This window comes from Oryctolagus cuniculus, chromosome 3 (genome assembly GCF_051225735.1).
Source record: "Oryctolagus cuniculus isolate XC-2025 breed Fujian yellow rabbit chromosome 3, ASM5122573v1, whole genome shotgun sequence".
Classification (NCBI taxonomy): Eukaryota; Metazoa; Chordata; class Mammalia; order Lagomorpha; family Leporidae; genus Oryctolagus; species Oryctolagus cuniculus.
Window position 1 is genome coordinate 33,852,023 of NC_142869.1, and position 16,179 is coordinate 33,868,201.

Consider the following 16,179-nt stretch of genomic DNA (forward strand, 5'->3'; position numbering starts at 1 on the left):
AGTTTCTGAAGTCAAGAAAGGAACTACACAAAAAGGTGCAGACAACTTAATGCAAACAAATACATCTTAATTTCACGAAAAACTCAAAGCACATCTGTAAAGTCATGTCACAGAAAGCGAAAGCAAGTTGTTACCAAACATGATTTTCCAAGTCCACCACAGGCCTATGTTAAGGGAAGTAACTTCCTTGCTATGACCTATGTGTTTATCTCCAGATGTCAAGAAAACATTGTAAATATAACTTCACAACTGACGTTTCTAACGTGATAACATCAGTTAACTCTACTTCAGTTACTTTGTTTTTTTCCCATTAAAGAAGGGAAAAATAATCCACAAAAGGAAATGCAGAATATTGAGGGCTATATTCACATTTAAATGATAAAGATGAGATTCCATGGGCAAATAATAAAGAAATTTAGAAGCTCAAGTTTAAACACTTTGGAATATACTATAAATTAAAGAACTTATTCTACTGATGAGAGCCACTGATATTACAAATTTATTCCCACTAGGTTAGCCACATGTCTCAGAAAAACAACTTTTAGTACAGATCCAATTCATCAGTCTCTGTAGAACACACAAAAAGATAGTCTGGTCATTTTCTATTACTCTTCTCTTTCTTCACAAAAATAGAAATAAAGTCTCTGCCATTCATTCACCTCCAGTAAGAGTCAGCTGGAATTGATGCAAATGGGTAGCACCTTTCTCTCTTCCCTATGTGTTCCCTCCACACGGATTAATAACTTCGATCCTATTTATCTTTATGCCTTGACCATTAAAGAAAAGTAGATGCATGACATCCATTGGAATATATCAAAAGTCTCATACAGGCAAGCAGCACATGTGAGCTTTTGAAATATTTCAACTCTAGCAAAAAACAGACACATTTTTCAATTCTGTGACACAGGAAACAGCAGCAACATGTGTAAAGCACTGAAGATCCAAACTTTAAAAAATCTAAATAAATTTAAAAATCAAGTGTCTGGCTGTAATTTTTTTTCAATGAAATCCTTAATAAGAAATTTTACTTAAAACCTAAAGCTATTGTTAAAATCTATTTCAAGGTTTACAGTAGTCTTTCTTCACTGGCAGACTGTAACAGAATTAGGATTATTTTCAGAAAGGCGAGCAGTTATCCACTGGAGGAGCAGGGATGCATTTATCCCCAGTGATCCCTGCTTTTATTTGCATTGTGAAAAATCAACAGCTGTATTATGCCTTTCTGGACAGTCAATAGGTTTTATTTACATTGCTTTGAGAGGAGACAAAAGACATCTCATTACAACTGTCTCATAGCAGTCTCAGTTTTGAGGGTAATATGTAACACCAATTTTTACAGATAACGCATGGAATCATATATTTACATATACAATAGCAAATAGACAAATAAAGTGATTGCGAAGTCTCTAGAAGTACAAATTTATAAACTGACTACCAGACACCCAACTTAGACCTGTACTGGAGAAAAAAAATCATTATTAGCCTGAGAAAAAAAAATTAAGATACCACATGGGAAAAAATAAAGAGAAAACAGAAAATTATAATCACCGGAAAACCTGTGTCTTGCAAAGATTTCTTTCCATCAGAAGATGCAGAAACATTTTTCCCCCTGGAGCCCACGAAAACGGTTCTCCTGCACCCCCAGTTGCTTCCCTGCTTTCTCCCCCTGTTGCCGGTGTAGACGGCCGGTGTGGACTTTTTTCCAGAGATGAGAAGTCGAAGTTTGTACTTTATCGGCAGCGGGTGCACTTTTCCCCCCGGCCCCCCTTTGCTCTGCCTCCAAGATGGTAGGAAAGTTGTCGTTTCGGAGGGCAGAGGAGCCGCTCTCTGGTGTTATGTCCTCGCAGTGCCTGTAGTGGTGCTGTAGGAGGCTGCTGCCTCTTCTTGTGCAGCCCCGGCAGCCCTGCCTTCTTGGCTGGAGAGTATATTCAGGGATTTCCCCTTAATAATCACCGACCCCGGGAGCACTTTTGAGTTTCCAAAATAAAAATATGATCCTCACCCCTCTTGCTTGACAGGGAAAGGCTCTCTCCGGAGCCCAGGGGGGAGCAGTAGCAGCGGCAGCCGAGCTTCCTAGTCCATTGCCAGCGCCTCTCACTCTGATCTGTCAGCCCAGCCGAGGGAAAGGGGGGAAGGAGAAAAAAAAAAAAGCAGCTGAAAGGTAAGCAGAGGCGGCCCCAGGCCCGGCCCACATCCCCGGGCTCCCGTAGGGCGGCGGGCTGGGCCGCGCAGGCAGGGCGGGCGGCGAGCGCGCTTACGTGAGGACGGGGATTCGCCGGCCCACGCCAGGCCCCGGGCGGAGAATGAAAGGGTGAGTGGGGCCGGCGCCGGGCTGGCCGGGGCCGGGGCCCCGAGGGCCTTGGGGGCGCCCGCCGGCTGCCACGGCTGGCGGGCGGGGGTCGAGCCGGAGCCGGAGCGGGGCGAGCAGCGCGGCCTGTACGGGGCAGAGTCGGGGTGTGCAGCGGGAGGGGGGGCGCCGGCTAGGCCTCAGGCCGGCGGGCCCCGCGGCGGCCCCGCCCTGCCCCCGCACCCCGGGCCTCCGCGAGCCCCCGTGGGTCCCCCGGGGCTTCGGGGCGGGACGGCGGCGCTGCGGGGCCGAATCCTGAGCCGGTCGGGAGGCTCTCGCAACGGGGCGGCAGGCCTGGGCTGCTGGGCGGGGGCTTCAGGGCCTAGGAGTGGGGAATGGGCGCACGTTCCCTGAGCCCCCGGGTCTCTCTCAAACGTCCCCCGGCCCCCCGGATTCCGGTAATAGTTGAATTTATTTATCCCCCTCCTTCGCGCTCCGGGCGGCCAGGCCGGGGCGGGGCGGGCGGCCTTGGCGGGCGTGGGGTGGGGTGGAGGGGCGGTGTGGAGTCAGGTGCAGCCGCGGCCCGGAAAGTTTCCTTTTAGGCCCGAATTGGGGGCCGCCCTCTCTTCGGGGAGTCCTGGTCTTCGCGCTGGGGACCCCCGAGGGCGCGGGGGCGAGCGCTCGGCAATTTGGAAACTCCGTGCCAGTTCCTGTCCGTGGAAGGTACCCCGCCCCTGAGCCCCGCGCCCGCGCCCCACCCCGCTCCCCGCGAGCCCTCTCGGGGCTGCAAACTCCAGCCCGTTCCCCCCGGAGCCCCTCGGGTTGGGGAAGAGGGCCTTCTCTTCCGGTTTGGAAAAGTTTTCAAGGGATTTTTTTTCCCCCTTAGCTTTATTAGTTAGTGACTGGGCTTTTGGGGGTGGGAAGAGAGGAGGTAAATTCAGGTGGTGTTTCTACTGGACGGTCTTCGCCAGTCGCCGTTTTAGCTCTTACCCCACAAACCGGGGCTGTTTTATTCTGGTTGAGTGTCCACCCTCCTTGCATCCTGGACCCCTTTTGGGTCCCCAGTCCTCTTTTCGGGACGGCCCTGGCGGAGAGGAGGATGTAGGGGGCAGCAAGGAGACTGTCAGTGAACAGGGGGCAGGGCCACAGGATTTCTGGAGCAGCCCCCAGATGGAGGAGTGTCCCCTCCTTAAGTGGTCACTGTCCGGTAAAGCCAGCCCAGGATCGGAAGCCGAGTGGAGACCCTGGTTGTCAGAGGGCTGAGACGCTTTCAGCGTTGGGAGGAGGAAGGGGAGGGAGAGGAGGTGGGCAGGGCAGCTCCTGAGAGCAGGTCTGCAGTTGAAGGATCAGTACTTTGTTAGATTTGTGTGATATCCTCATATCCGACCCTGGAAATAGGAGCATGAGGGTTTTAAGGAAATTTCGACATGTTATTGCCACAACTCAGAAGGGTCTGTGCAAGAGCCCCTTGGGGGACCCGAACTTAGCTACATTTTCTGTTGCTGTTTTTTCGTTTGAATGGATTCAATTTTAGTTTTTTTTTTGGTGTCCTGAACTCTGAAAGTTTTAGCAAAAATGTCATTTGAACTTCCAAATCGAGATTTCCCGCTTTTCAGCGATAGGATGTTCCCTGTGGCTCCACTTACCCCCTTCTGCTTGGGTCTTTAGTGTTGGAGTTGAAATGTTAATGTCTCCTGGCCGCCCCCAGGGTGGGCGTGTTGGGAGAGGTTATCTTTACTGTTTGGCCCTCTGGGTTTTTAGGTGAACCCAGGGCGTGTGTTGTGTTGTGTTGTGTAGTGGGATATGTGTATGGGCGCTGCTTGGTAGCAGGCTAGAGGTCCTCCATGCCACTGTGCACTGGTCTGCTGTGAAAAGCTGCCACTCACTCGCCAAGCAACGGGTAACCCAGGACTTGGGCAGTGCCAACACAGTGACACTGCTGATGTGACTCCTATCAAGTGTGTCTGTCTCTTCCTCTTGTATGCCTAGAACAAAGCTCTGTTTCTCCACAGTGATAGCCAGTTAGCCTGTGCTTAAGAAAGTCTTGATATTTGAGATTGTATTGATTGGATACAAAATGCAAATTACATTTCATGGTTGTTTTAACTTTATTGATTAATTGAAATTGCTTATTGACTTGGGCGTTTTCATATGAATGTGTACCAAAAATCATTATTTCTATTTTAGTTTACCCTTTTTAGAACATACTGGCTGGAAAAAAATCATTCTTTGACTCTCTTCCTAGAACATTTTAAGATTTGAAAAACATTTTACTTATCATTGCATAAGGATTTGATATCTTGTGGTGTATTGTCAACTTTGCATTCTGAAGTTTTAGGAAGCTGTGTATGTGTAATGCAAAAAGTTCTATGCTTTTCCCCGTCCAGGTCCCAGGCATAAATTAGTTTCCTAGTCTAACTTCCTCATAGACTACTCTATTCCTGAAGGAATGGAAGACTTGATGTTTTAAAGCTTACATTCTGTTTGAAACTAATAAAAGCCTTTCGGGGCAAGTATTGAATTAATTTGAAATTGCTAAGGAAATATACTATCTTTACTTTTTAAAAAATAGATGTTTTAATTTTAAGTATGAAATAATCAGATTTTTCTTCCTTTGAAAGGTCTTAAAAGGTAATTTGTATATTCCATCCAAACTATCTTTCTCAGCAGATCATGTTGTTAACTATTTTTAAAGAAATGAACATTTTCATTCAGATGGATTTGAACATTTTGGAATACCTCAAATTAAAAATGCCATTTAAAAAAAAAGTGCTGATCCACTCCTTCTGACCTAAGCTGCCCCCCCCCCGGGGGGGGGGGGTTAGCTCTCTGCCCTGGTTTGGAAAGGTGATGATAGATCATGGAAGATCACTGATGGCTGAGTGCAGTTAGAGAGCAGTGTTCTCAACATGCAGCCCCCTCCCCGCAACACACACACACACACACACCTGGTCACTTACAGAAACAGTTGGTGAATAGGGGAGGCTGGGCTGTGCAGATGCCCCAGCTGTATATGCTGTGGAGTTAACATCGAAGTCCATTTAATGTATCCCAGTTCTTCTCCGTGCTTGTCAAAACAGTCTCGTTCCCACTCCTGTCCCAGGGGCCCTGATCATGACTAATTTTAGACAATGCTCTGGGCTATTCCGAGACACTTGGGGAGATACTCAGGTTAAAAGGTGAGGCCGCCCTCCTTGTGCTAAAAGTGACTGACTTCTTGATTCTGATTCTTTCAGAGAAGCCCAGTGTTTGGTGAAATTTTATTTGTAGCCTGGCATCCTGCAGTCAGACATTTGGACTGGGCTTTGAGTTCTGATCTCTTGCTCTTCCACTGGGCTGGTTCCTTCATCTTTGGTCTTTATCTGGAAATGGAAAGAAAATTCTTTGATGTAGGATTAGATGAGATAACCATGTGCTTGGCTTGTAATAGGTGCTCATTAAAAGTTAATTCCCCCAGGCTTTCTTACCTTCAGAATACCATTTCTCTCATTTGTTTGCCATTTTCTTTTCTTCTTTTTTCTTTTAAGATTTATTTTATTTCTTTGAAAGGCAGAGTTACAGAGAGAGAGATCTTCCATCTGCTCCATTACTCCCCAGATGGCTGCATCTGCCAGGGTTGGTCCAGCTAGAAGCCAAAAGCTTCATCCAGGTCTCCCATGTGGGTGGCAGGGGCCCAAACTGTTGGGCTGTCTTCAGCTGCTTTCCCAGGCTGGTTAGTAGGGAGCAGGATTGGAAGTGGAGCAGCTGGACCCATATGGGATATAGGTGTCACAGACAGTGGCTTCCCCTGTTACGCCACTGCGCTGGCCCCAGACATTTTCTAACTAACACAAGCTCATATTATATTTGTTGAGGAGACCTACTCATCACACTCTGGAGATGACCATGTGTTTTCCTTCCCTTATTGTGTGAGCATGGTGAAGAGCCGCAGCATAAGCTTGGGACCTTCCCTGTGAAAGCATAATTTTGCTTTGGTTCAAAGTTTGGACTCCAGAGACAGATTGGCTTTGATTCCTGACTATGTGCTCTTGGGTAATTAAAATGACTTGATCTCACCAGGTCTCAGTTTTCTCTGTGAAAGGGAATAATAATAGGACCTCCTTCCTAGGGCTGCTGTGAAGAGTAATTGCAACTAAAGCCTTTAGAATGGTTCCTTGGGTAACCGTTCCATAATAATTCCCTCTAAAGATTTTAAGTATTCTTGATCTGAATGTTTGATGAGTTCTTAATATATATATATATATATTTTATTTATTTATTTATTTTTTGACGGCCAGCATGCTTTGGCCAGTGCTGCGCCAATCTGAAGCCAGGAGCCAGGTGCTTCTCCTGGTCTCCCATGCGGGTGCAGGGCCCAAGCACTTGGGCCATCCTCCACTGCACTCCCTGGCCACAGCAGAGAGCTGGCCTGGAAGAGGGGCAACCGGGACAGAATCCTGTGCCCCGACCGGGCCTAGAACCCAGTGTACCAGCGCCACAAGGCGGAGGATTAGCCTAGTGAGCTGCGGTGCCAGCCAACTCAATATATATTAATAATACTAATAAGTATCTGAGTACAGATAGGATGTTATAATTACTTCTTTGGCTCAAATAACATTTCTGTGCAAATGAAAGACTGTGCAGTATATTTGTAGACAGTTTCAGCAACAGGAAGTTAGCTGTTGGATTCTGTGAGTTGGCAAATTTAAAGGAATGCCAAGGGTCCTGGGCAAGGGATTGGGCAGGGGTGGCTTCACTCCTGACCCTTCCATTTACGTTTTTGAAGTATCCTGTACGGCTTCCTAGGCGCTGATGTCTTTGGCGTTGGAGTTGAGGCCAAGGCAGGAGTTGGCTTAGGCTGGATTTGCTTGCCAGTGTTGGTTCATTCATTTAACAGACTAGCTTCTTTCTGATAGTTCTGCCCTCAAGGAGCTTTTAGTCTATTAGAGAAATGGGCTGTTATCTCCACCACTGAATGAGAATGAAGACATTAGTCTGGATGGAGGAAACCTATTTTTCTGTTCTGGCCTCAGGGCAAGCCTTAGAGTGAGAGCTTTGCAGGGCTGTTCATCCTAAGTGAAAGGGAGGAGTTAGACATTCCAGGAGGTGTGACCTGCAAGTATGAATAAATGCCTAGGGACAAAAGGCTATTCTGTGTTGCAAATTGTGGCTCAGAGTATATGGCCCAGAAGTTGGAGAGTAGCAGAATAAATAGAGGAGAGGTCAGTCGGGCCAAATCGAAAGGAGTTCGTGATGGGTAAAGGAATTTAGGGTTCTTTTAAATTTATAAGCAGACCCCAAAAGGCCTTTGGCCAAGTAAATTATTTGCAGTTTAGAGGATTTGAATTGAACGGAAGAGTGCAGTAAAGGAGGACCAGGCTGGAATTGGACCAGTGAGGCAGCTACTGAGAAGAGATGGAAGGGCATTTGAACTAAGGTGATGGCAACGGAGATGGGAGGAGGCAAGTGGAGGCCCTAAGCGATGGGGCGGGGGGGGGGGGGGGGGGGGTTGGCTACTGCATGCAGGTGTGGGAATTATCCTCACATAGAAGTGAGGGACCCAGATACTGGGTTAGTGGTTATTGGTCTTGGACCCTCTCCAGAAACGTGCACTTATACACATTGACAGTTGTATATAAAATTTGGATAGTAACCTCTAATCTTGGGGTTGATATAGAATAAGAATTATCATAGAAGCCTGTAGAAATGTTTTGTTTGACTTAGACATTTTGAGTGTGACTTTATCGCTGCTATTTCGTAGAAGGGAAACATTTATAAAATGAATTTGGTCAAGGTCTTAACAGCTTGTGTGCTTAAAAGTTTAAATGAACTGCTGATATAAAAAAGAAATTAGAGATTTTTGTGGGAAAACTTGGGCTTTTATCTTTTGAAAAGTTGGAAGCTCTGGAAATCTTAGGTCTGCATTTTTTTTTTTTTTAATTACAACAGCTTGCTGGAACTTGTTAGAGTCAGAGCCTTGAGACAAGATAAGTTTTAAAGTGCCCCAGGTCCACTCCCGAGGCTCCCATTGGTATTTCATCTTGCACCCCAGTAAAATCAGATTAAAAGAACCTCCAGACATTGACATATAAGTGTAGGGGCAAGAAAGGGAAAGCCACTGACAGAGCAGCCAGAAAGGAGAAATTCTGAAGAAAGGGAAAGTGGTGAACAATGGCAAATGCTGCAGAGAGGTCAAGGAAGGGGAAAATGTAGGTGGAATTTAGTAACAGAGAGCAGTTAGCTTCAGAGTCTTAGAACAAAAGAGTTTTAGGATTATAGCTACAACTTAGTTTTTCTTCTGTCTTCCCGTCCTCCAGTGCAGGGTTTCTGTAACCAAAGAGAGTGACTATGACAAGCATAGGAACTCAGAGAGCATTTATTTGTTAGTATTAACTGGATCTAATAAATGCTGTGACCAAATCAAGCACTGCTCATCCTGCTAGTATTTTCCAAAGAACATCAATGCATAAATTCTCTGTAGAATGTAGAATATATTTTAATATTAGATTTTAATATGGATTGCAGGAAACCCTAGCCCCAGGAAGGTGGGAGGGGCTGAATTATTGGAGACTTAACACTGTACCATTCAAGAAAGCACTAGCAGCTAGAGAGTGCATCTTAGCCCCGCAGATTCCAGATTAAAATGATAATATTAATAAACTACTACTTACTGCTTCTAATGGTAGTTGACAATTAGTGATTGCTGTGTGCTGGGTACCATGCTAAGCACAGTTCATGAAATAGCTAATTTAATTCTCCTAAGCAACTCAATGAGGTATATACAATTATCATCTTACCTTTACAAATGAGAAAACTGAAGCCTGAATAACTTGCCTGAGGTCATATACCTAGAAATTAGCAGAACCAGATTTGAACCACATCTCTGGTACCTGTCAGAGCCAATGAAAGCTGTCCACTGTTGCAAGAATTATCCTTACCTTGCATTAATCAAGTCAGGAACTAGAGTAAAAGGCTGTTCAAACTATTTTAATTTAAATTCATAATGCAGACTTGTAGAGTGCTGTTTGAGCATAGTATTTGGCACATAATAAACATTTAATAAGTATTTCTTTATTAAATACTCTAATTTGAATTTCATTATAATGAATATTGTTTATATTTTTGAGTGATAAGCAGTTTTCTCACCCAATCATATAGATATATTTTCATCACTTTCACTCTAGTTATACTTTTTCATATTGATTAGTGGATGTTAACTTTTTGAAATAAATATTGTTGTCTGCTTAATTGCATTTGCATGTTTGTGCTCCATCAAGTTGAATTAAATTTAATTTTGAAAGATTTCTCATGAAGAAACATGTATTTTGAGAATAAATGTGATTTTTATCAGTAGCTTATTCCTTCTGGAATAAGTAAATATTTTTTTCATTTGTATATTGGGAAACTAATATTCTGAGAGTTAAGGTTGATTCTAGTTTTTAAAAAATTGTAATTTGTGTTGTAGATCTAGGTTCTTTAAAGGTGGAAGAATATAAAATTACAAAGGGCAATTAGGGGAAAGAGCTGTGGCAGTGAAGTGAGCATGCCTGTGAAACAGGATAGTCAAAAGAACCATAATGACACACAGAGAATCCACATGGAGGCAATACAGTAGTGGTCCCAAGGAGAATAATGTTCATATTTTTGTCAAATTGTTTTATGGCTATTATTGGAATACTGAAAGGACTGTTGGCTGCTCTTTAAAAGCTTTTCTTCCCTTTCTCCCTGCTAATGTCTTACTGTGTGTTTGCAAGAAGAAAGAAACTATGGAAATGAATTGTTTTATTTTCCAGTTAAACTCAACATAAAATATCAAGGGAGATTTTTTTCCTTAAAGATTTTACACCTAGCCATATTTCCTCCCCTAAGTTCTGATGTGGATGTGTTTGTTATGGAAATATTCTTTCTGTGGGACTTGATTATTGTCTGTTCTCCCTAATAGTTATTTCTGCTTTTTGGTAATAATTAAATGTGAGTGCATACTCTGCTGCTGCTCTGAAGTACTTAATTGCCTGCATGCCCTCCTTTAAGGGAATATAGATCCGTTTATATTCTAAGCCAGTTGCCTCTAGAGCTGATGATGATAGCTGCTAGACCTGCTAATAAATTTAGTCTAAGATCTTTTTTCTTCCTTTTTAAAGTGCTGTTCATCATGTGCTAAAAGTTACAGTCTACTGTTAGCTTTTTGTCTTCGTTGATTAATGTTGTGTTTAAATATTAGGGTCTGTAAGACATTTGATTAAGATTATGTGGACTTAGGTGTCTCCTTTCTTTATATTTTATACTGACTGACAAGGTGAAAGTGAAGTGAACTTCACCTTGGGGGAGATGTAAGGGTGAAGATGTAGGGGTAAAGAATGAAAAAAATGCGGGCTTTTTCTTGACAACTGCCTGAGGGCTTTTGCCATGAATTTTTTTTTACTTGAAAACCTATGTAGAGAAGACCAGAAGACCAGTTGGTAGACAGAGTGATTTTGTTATTAAGATTACACTCATTGAGAAGGAAGTTAGTGTTTCACACAGAGGTCATTTCCCCTGCATTCCTGCTTTTTGTGCTATATGAAATGAGTCTGAATATTTAAAAATATAAGTATAGAGATTAAATGAAGCTTTTAAAGGAGGGATTTTGCATCTTCAAAAGGAAGATGCAAAAAATAATATAAAGTTGGCTTTTATGTTTTATGTTTGTTTATGTTTATTTATTTGAAAAGCAGAGGGACAGAGACATCTTTCATCCACTGGTTCACTTTCCAAATGACAGCTGGGACTGGGCCAGGCTGAAGCCAGGAGCCAGGAACTCCATTCAGGTCTCCCATATGGGTGGCAGGGACCCAGTTACTTGAGCCATCAACTGCTGCCTCCCAGGTAACATATTAGCAGATAGCTGGATCATAAGTGGAGGTGGGACTTGATTCTAAGCATTCTGATATGAGATTGGGTGTCCCAAGCTGTCACTTAACCTACTGCTCCATAATACCCACCCCAAAGTTGGCTTTTTTTTTTTTTTTTTTTTTTTTTTTTTTTTTTGACAGGCAGAGTGGACAGTGAGAGAGAGAGACAGAGAGAAAGGTCTTCCTTTGCCGTTGGTTCACCCTCCAATGGCCGCTGCGGCCGGCGCACCGCGCTGATCCGATGGCAGGAGCCAGGAGCCAGGTGCTTTTCCTGGTCTCCCATGGGGTGCAGGGCCCAAGCACCTGGGCCATCCTCCACTGCACTCCCTGGCCACAGCAGAGAGCTGGCCTGGAAGAGGGGCAACCGGGACAGAATCCGGCGCCCCGACCGGGACTAGAACCCGGTGTGCCGGCGCCGCTAGGCGGAGGATTAGCCTAGTGAGCCGCGGCGCCAGCTCAAAGTTGGCTTTTAATAGGACTTGACAAATATTAAAAGGGAGCAAAAGGGGGCCGTCGATTGGCTCCGTGGTTGAGTCATCCCTTGGGACACGTGTATCCATCCCATCCAGAATGCCTGTGCTGAAGTCTCTGCTCCGCTTCTAGTTCTTGCTAATGCACACCCTAGAAGCAGCAAGTGATTGCTCAAGTACTTGAGTCCCTGCTATCATTGTGGGTGACTCAGATTTAGAATACTGGGCTTCTGATTTGGGCCTGGCCCAACTTTGACTGTTGTGGGAATTTGGGGAGTGAGCCAGTGGATGAAAGATCTCAATCTCATTCTCCTCTCATATAAAATGAAAATCTTAAATACTGAAAGATAGGAGTTGTTGCACAATGGGTTAAGCCACCTCCTGCGAGGATGCCATCATTGCAATCCAGCCCCCTGCTAATGTGCCTGGGAAGGCAGCTGCCTGGGCTGTTGCAACCATTTAGGGAATGAACCAGCAGGTGGATGATCTCTGTGTAACTCTGCCTCTCAAATAAATCTTTAAAAAAATTAAATATGAAGTGGGAAAGAAAAATTAATCACAGATAGATATAGAAAATTAAGATTGAAGAGAAGTTTTGATAAAGTCTTGAAATTAAACTCTTATAATTTCATAGAAGTAGAGGTGATTAGGGAGAATTTTGGCGCTTTGTGAATAAATGCTCCAGGTAGTTGAACCGATTAGAAGGAAGTTAATTTGGCAAGACTGCTTTAATGAGTTTGAATGTTTCTTTTTCCCCTTTTTAAGCATTTTATTTAAGAGTTTTAAATTTACAAAACAGAAATTGTGAGGTGGTAATACATAGTGTTCCTATATACCCCTCACCCTATTTTACTCTATTAATGTCTCATTTTAGTATCTTTGTCACGATTAATGAACCATACTCTGCTTCCCCTATTTTTGTCTAAAAACCTGTTACCCCTCTCATCCCTCCTAGCCTCTGGTAATCAACACTCTATTTTCAGATTGAGGTTTGTTTTGTTTTGTTTTTTAATTTTAACTCCTACATACGAGGGAGAACGTGACATTTGTCTTTCTGTATCTGACTCGTTTGGTGCAACATGATGGCCTTCAGTATGATCCATTTTGCCGCAAATGACAGGATTTCATCCCTTTTTGTAGTTGAATAATATTCCATTGTGTACACATACAATATTTTCTTTATCCGTTCACTTGATAATGGGCACCTTGGTGAGTCTGAATGTTTTTGAACATTACTTGCTCATAAATATTGGTTTGCAAAATTATATGACATCTTTTTGGTGAAATGTTTGATGTTACTTTATGAGATGCACTAAAATGCTCAAAAATTTTAATGCTTATAAATTATACTTTCTCGTTATGACTGTGGTTATTAGAAATAATTGTATTGACTATCTGAAGTACCAATTTAGGAGTTAAAAATTATTTATAATCAGTGGGTAAATGTGGTAAAACATTTGGGCAGAAAGTCTGTAATTAAGAGTTACTGACACAGATTGTATTTATGTATTCAGCATGTACTTACTGAGTACCTATTAAGCACTGGGATATAGTGATACACAGAGAACTGTTAGTTCTTCTGGGAGTTATTCGCTAGGAGGGAAGACTTCACAACAGCCCATTAAAGTAGAATGTGAAGAATGCCCAAACAGGGAAGCACACACGGTACCTCAGGGGGCACATGACTCAGCTTTGGGCGCCTACATGTGGTGACAACTAAACTGTTCAGAAGCGTTAGCCCAGGCCTGGCCAGAGAAGGGGGCACCGGTTTGAAAATCTGTTATTCTAGACAGATATACCAGGCTGCCTAGGCTTGGTGGGACCAGAGGAACTGGGTGCACACAGAGCTCTGAGTAGGTCTCCTCTTGATTTCCTTTTTTTTTTTTTTTTAAGATTTGTTTTGTTTGAAATTAAGAGTGACTGGAGGAGAAAGAGAGAGAGAGATCTCTTCTACCTGCTGGTTCACTCCCCAAATGGTTACAACAGCCAGGGCTGGGCCAGGCCAAAGCCAGGAGCCTGGAACTAACTTCTAGTCTACCACATGGGTGACAGGGGCCCAAGCACTTGAGCCATCACCTTCTGTTTTCCTGGCCCATGAGCAGGGAGCTGGATCAGAAGCCGAGTCGCTGAGACTCAAACTGGTGCCCCAATATGGAATGTAAACATCCCAGGTGATGCCTTAACCTGCTGTGTCATGATACCCATACCAGTCACTTCCTTTCTTTTGAATGCATCTCATCCTCCAAAGGCCTAAAATTGCTAATATATCCTCCACAGCTACTGGGAAAAATGATGGACTTTTCATAGTGTTTAATAAGTAAACATGTGCCATGTGGATTAGACATGGACAAAAATGCATTAAATCAAGTTTAGCAACTTTTTTTTTAGTTTATTAAAGAATCAGAGAAAGCAAGTGAGCTATGTGCATGCCTATCTGCTGGTTTACTCCCCAGATGCCCCCAATGTCTGAGGCTGTGCAGCCAAAGCTGGGGTGGGAGTCAGGAATTTAATCCAGGGATCCTATGCCATTGTAGGGGATAGGGCAGGAGCCGAATTACTTGAGCCATTACCTCTACCTCCCAAGGTCTGGCATTGGCAGGAAGTGACAGTAAGAGCTAGAACAAACCATCAAATTTAGATATCCTGCTGTGGGTTGTGGGTATCCTACCAGCATGTTGAACCACTGGTCTCAGTGCTGGCTCCAGAGAAGTTCTAGAGCATATTGATTCTTTGAAAATATAGTATGTAAGGGGGAGCAGCATTGTGACGCAGCACACCGCTTTTGATGCCAGCAGCTCATATTGGAGCACCGATTCAAGTCCCAGCTGTTCTGCTTCCCATCCAGCTCCCTGCTGAAGTACCTAGGAAGGCAGCAGGTGATGGTCCGCGTACGTGGGCGCCTGTCACCCGCATGGGAGAGCAGGCTTTGGCCTGAACTAGCCCTGGCCATTGTGGCCATTTTGGGAGTAAACCAGCAGATGGAGGAGCTCGTACTCTGTCTCTCCCTCCCTCTCCACCTTCTTCTCTCTCTCAATGCTACTTTGCCATTCAAATAAATCTTATTTAAAAATTAAAAAAAGTAAGAATATTTAATAAGTTGTGTTGTAAAAATTAGTATATATATGTATATATACAAAAATTCAGAAAATATTTCTGATTAATGATGGCAGAGTTCTGACATCTCTGTTCTCCCCACTGTAAGGTTGTTTGAAAATAAGGAGAACAAGGAGCAAAAGGCTCGAGATCTTTGAGAAACTACCAGACCGTGTAAGAATATATGAATCAATGCTACTAAGCAGGCCCAGTGAGGGGAGCAGCTTACTCCCAAATAGGCTTCACACCCTGAGGCCAAAAAACCAATAACCCCCATGCTTGGAATGGCAAATCTGGGTGTGTAGGTTTGGCTTCCCAAGTGGCAGGAGAGGTGGGGCTGAGTTACAGCCTGTGCAGTCCTACCATTCTTTTCTGGAAGTTCACACAGGAGAGACCAGCAGCAATCAGCCTTATAGCTGCTCATCGTAGTCAGTTGAAGAGAAAGAATGCCTAAATTATCACCCCATTCCACCCCCAAATCTGAGCCTTATAGGCCCTTATGGGTTAGGGAAACTAGTCCAACATGGAATTAAGGCGCAAGGGAAGAGAGTTTGTGATAAGCATTGTCTGAAGCAGCAGAGCAAGTGAAAAGTTGTGAACAAATAGTTCCCAGTGGAGGGAGGTGGGAATGGAGTAGCTCTTCCAGTACAGGAGTTTGAGGATGAGATATCAGAGCTTAAGAAATACATGAAAAGACAACAGAAAGACAAAAAGAGTGAGCTGATAGAACCAAAGTAGATACAAAATTAAAGAAAAACACAGTCATTATAAAATAAAGGCCGCTTTCAAAACAGCAGATATACACAGTAACTGATGATAATGGAGGCAAGGTTGAGAAATCTGAGCAATCCAAAATGGAAAAAGTAAAAATTAAAAAAGTGAATGATAGGTAAAGAGTACAATAAATTTAGAATATCGGTAATGGATACCTCTGAAGGCATCAGAAGAATAAATGAAGCAGGCAGAAAATGTTTTAAATTGCAAGGAAAAATAGGCAGCCTCTATTTTACAGGGAGATTTAGGTTTTTCCAGTGTTATATCTTAGAAGACAGCTTACAATATATACAGTGGTAGCAGACTTAAAAAGTATGACCCCTTGGGGCCACCACTGTGGTGTAATGGGTTAAACCACCACATGCAGTCCCATATGGGTGTTGGTTCTAGTCCCGGCTACCCTACTTCTGATCCAGCTCCTTGCTAATGTGCCTAGGAAAGCAGTGGAAAATGGCTCAAGTGTTGGGGCCCCTGTACCCATGTAGGAAACCTGGAAGAAGCTCCTGGCTTCTGGCTTCAGCATGGCCAGCCCCGGCTATTGTAGGCATTTGGGAAGTGAACCAACAGATGGAAGATCCAATCTCTGCTCCTGGACCTTGTGTAACTCTGCCTTTCAAATAAATACATCTTTAAAAAAAAAAAAAAGTATGACTCAAGAAGTTTATGTCTAGGCATGCTATATTTC

The 16,179-nt window shown here is 43.7% G+C and overlaps 1 protein-coding gene and 1 long non-coding RNA gene across 10 annotated transcripts in view; one reads left to right on the forward strand and one right to left on the reverse strand.

Annotated features, from left to right (window-relative positions):
• Positions 1-479: 479 nt before the first annotated feature.
• Positions 480-3,416, reverse strand: LOC108176879 (uncharacterized). Of its 2 annotated transcripts, none has more exons than XR_016231930.1 (2): positions 3,278-3,416; positions 480-2,104 (listed from the first exon to the last, which is right to left on the reverse strand). It is a non-coding gene; the product is annotated as an uncharacterized LOC108176879 (long non-coding RNA). The 2 variants fall into 2 exon arrangements; XR_001793633.4 differs by lacking the exon at positions 3,278-3,416 and adding an exon at positions 2,259-2,398.
• The window catches only part of INO80D (INO80 complex subunit D), a 74,928-nt gene continuing 60,506 nt past the window's right edge, over positions 1,758-16,179 (forward strand). The window contains exon 1 of one of the 8 annotated variants that reach the window (XM_051849222.3): positions 1,758-2,161. The gene's annotated coding sequence lies outside the window, so the exon portion shown is untranslated. The other 7 variants (XM_051849220.3, XM_051849225.3, XM_089329980.1 and 4 more) reach the window with 7 other exon arrangements.